This window comes from Pristis pectinata, chromosome 20, assembly GCF_009764475.1.
Source record: "Pristis pectinata isolate sPriPec2 chromosome 20, sPriPec2.1.pri, whole genome shotgun sequence".
In the NCBI taxonomy this organism is placed as follows: Eukaryota; Metazoa; Chordata; class Chondrichthyes; order Rhinopristiformes; family Pristidae; genus Pristis; species Pristis pectinata.
The window spans coordinates 8,529,893-8,533,856 of record NC_067424.1 but is presented as its reverse complement, the minus strand read 5'-3'; positions in this window follow the sequence as shown (position 1 = coordinate 8,533,856).

Here is a 3,964-nt window from a genome sequence, read left to right as displayed (position 1 = left end):
TAAAATTATACACACTACATTTCTTAATGCTATATTAAATTGTATTGGTCTTGTGTTTAAATGACAGTTTTAATGTCTGCAGTTGCATCATTTTCAATATCTGTTTATCTACATATGTCTCTATTTTTTTTCCACACTGGCTTCTTAGATATGTTACTGTTAAGCATTGCACAAAGAATTATTATTAAAAAAATGTATTTCCTACTGGTGGGTGAAGCCTAGTATTTATTACAGTTGCCGCTCTGGAGTATGATGCATGTTCCTTTGATCACAGGGTGTTTGTGGACGGGTTTATAAAGCAAAGAATAAAAGATGAAAGAAAAATATGCAAGAACTGGCATCTAGTATTTTCGAATGGACCACTTGTGTACGTGTATAAAGCTGTGAAGTGTAAATGGGCTTGGGAAATGTGACTTGGATGAAACATCCTCTTCATGCCAAGGTTAATCAATGCCTTTCTGTCTTGCCATAGAGTTTAATTGGGTAGTAGACTTTTGCATCACAGACTCTCTGCCTAATACATGCCTCACAGCAGCCATAGAACCATAGAAAAATACAGCACAATACGGGCCCTTCGGCCCACCATGTTGTGCCGACCTTCTAACCACACCTAAGACTATCTAACCCCTTCCTCCCACATATCCCTCTATTTTAAATTCCTCCATATGCTCATCTAACAATCTCTTGAACTTGACCAACGTATCAGCCTCCACCACCACCCCAGGCAGCGCATTCCATGCACCAAACACTCTCTGGGTGAAAAACCTCCCTCTGACATCTCCCTTGAACTTCCCACCCATTACCTTAAAGCCATGCCCTCTTGTATTGAGCATTGGTGCCCTGGGAAAGAGGTGCTGGCTGTCCACTCTATCTAATCCTCTTAATATTTTGTATACCTCTATCATGTCTCCCCTCATCCTTCTTCTTTCCAATGAGTAAAGCCCTAGCTCCTTCAGTCTCTCCTCATAATCCATACTCTCTAATCCAGGCAGCATCCTGGTAAATCTGCTCTGCACCCTTTCCAATGCTTCCACATCCTTCCTATAATGAGGTGACCAGAACTGGACACAGTACTCTTAAGTGTGGTCTAACCAGAGTTTTGTAAAGCTGCATCATTACTTTGCGGCTCTTAAACTCGATCCCACGACTTATGAATGCTAACATCCCATAAGCTTTCTTAACTACCCTATCCACCTGTGAGGCGACTTTCAGTGATCTGTGGATATGAACCCCCAGATCCCTCTGCTCCTCCACACTGCCCAAAATCCTACCATTAACCTTGTACTCCGCCTTGGAGTTAGTCCTTCTAAAGTGCACCACCTCACACTTCTCCGGATTGAACCCCATCTGCCACTTCTCAGTCCAGCTCTGCATCCTATCAATATCCCTCTGTAAGCTTCAACAGCTCTCCACACTATCCACAACACCACTGATCTTTGTGTTGTCTGCAAACTTGCTAACCCACCCTTCCACCCCCTCATCTAAGTCATTAATAAATATCACGAAAAGTAGAGGTCCCCTGTGGGACACTACTAGTCACAGCCCTCCAATCTGAATGCACTCCCTCCACCACAACCCTCTGCTTTCTACAGGCAAGCCAAGCCATTTGAAGCAAATGGCAACAGAAACCTCTTGGCAGAGAATTGTGGAGTTCATCACCTGTGGGTGAGACAGAAACCAGGTCAATGTTAAATTTTGGATTGGATGTGGAGGAAGGAATCAGGGAAGGAAGGGGGTCTTTAGAATAGGATAGGAAAATGAACCATATGGTTACAATTCTGGGATTTTACTGCACACAAATTGACTACTTACATGGTGAAAGAAGGCTATGACTTTGTTCCTTCACATGATAGGTTTTGGATTGGATGTGGAGGAAGGAATCAGGGAAGAAAGGGGGTCTTTAGAATAGGATAGGAAAATGAACCATATGGTTACATTTCTGGGATTTTACTGCACACAAATTGACTACTTACATGGTGAAAGAAGGCTGTGACTTTGTTCCCTCACATGATAGGTTCAAACCAGCACAGACTGGTTGGACCAAATGGCCTGATCTTGTGCTATAGCTTCACGGTATTTATTGTATCATGACTTCAATAGTTGGAGGATTCACAATCTGGCAGGTCACAATACATTGCTGCAGTGGTTGTAGTCACCATTCTACCAGCCAAGTGGGTTAGTCCATTGCACTTTATGAGCTTCCACAATCAATACAGCATATGGAACTTAGAGTATGGGATGTCCACATCAACCCAGAAACCCAAGCAGGAACTTTGGTCTCCATATGATAGGAATGGGGGTTCAATTCTCAATCTTCTGACCCAGAGGCTGAAATTCTACTGCTGAGCCAAAGGCTCACTTACATGACTTTGCAGTGATTGAGTAAAAGCCAGCAGCTACGTCGACAGCTGTGATTCTCCCATCTGCCCTGTTAGAGGAGCAAGAGCGATGGAGAATAGTGTTTTAGAAACACTTGGGTTGAATTTGCTTCAGGCACACTCTTGGCCCAAAACAGGAGCCACGCAGTGTGCCATCTACAAGGTAGGCCCAAAGCTGGTTCAAAATTGAGTCTGACTGCATGATTATTTGAGTGCTATTAGCTCTATAAAGCCTGGCCACTTTATTTGCAAAAGTAAGAACGATCCCAAGCTGAGCAAGCCCAAAACTTGTTCATTATCCAATGTTATATACAAGAGTTAGGCTTCTCTGATGAGGGGACTTTGACCTGAAACATTCACTCCATTCCTTTTCCCACAGATGCGACCTGACCTGCTAAGGATTTCAAGCATTTTCTGTTTTTATGTTTGGTTTCTCATTTATTTATATGAAGGTCCTGACACCTGGGACACTTAAGATAAGATATCTTTATTAGTCACATGTACATCGAAACACATAGTAATATGCATCTTTTGCGTAGAGTATTCTGGGGGGCAGCCCACAAGTGTGGCCATGCTTACAGCGTCAACATAGCATGCCCACAACTTCCTAACCCATATGTCTTTGGAATGTGGGAGGAAACTAGAGCACCTGGAGGAAACCCACGCAGACACAGGGAGAACGTACAAACTCCTTACAGACAGTGGCTGGAATTGAAACCGGGTCGCTGGCACTGTAACATTGTTACACTAACTGCTACACTACCATGCCTGCCCTTACAAGGTGAATGTCTAAAATGGGGTTCAGATACCCATCACCTGGACCATTGAAGCCATAAATTGGAGCTAACTCCATGCCTAAGTAGGTACAATAGCTATGCTAAGTAGCTGGTTCAAGAAGTTCATCCAGTATCAAAGCCAGAGAAAGAAGAATTGTTTGAATTTCATCTCTGGTAAATGGTAAGTTCTGACTGTTGACCCTGATACCCCCATCCTGGAAGCTTATCTGTGTGGGGTTCAGGTCTGCAAACAGGCTTGGGGTTAAAGTGCATTGACCCTTACAATTGAATACCAATCGCCATTGGATGAGGCACAGTGATAGTTGTTTACTCGAGACTACTTGGAGAGTACTGGATGTTTGTGGAACCATTACTCAACAAAGAGGTCTATGTTCTAAAGAAGGTGAAAGTGGGAACATTTGACAATGGAATTTCAGCAAACTAAAAACACTGTTCTCAAACAAAAATCTGCTATCAGACAGATTTCCAGAGCCAGATCTTATTACCAGGAGCCAAGAACACACCTCTATAAACATACAGCATAATCATTGCTTGGAGGCAGGCAACAACTAGATCAGAAACCTACACCCGGTGAATAGTTTTGGCTCAGTTGCTTCTCCTCTGCTCCCTGCACACTTGTTGCAGTTTATCTGTGGCCAGTTTATACATAGGACTGAGAGTGGGGGTGATAAGGTGTTCTTTGACTGTGAGAAGTTCTGACAGCTGTCAGCCCAACACCAAAGGCAGTATTGATCACATCTGACAGTTACCAAGGGCATCAAATCCACTAAGGCTTGCAGGAGAGCATAA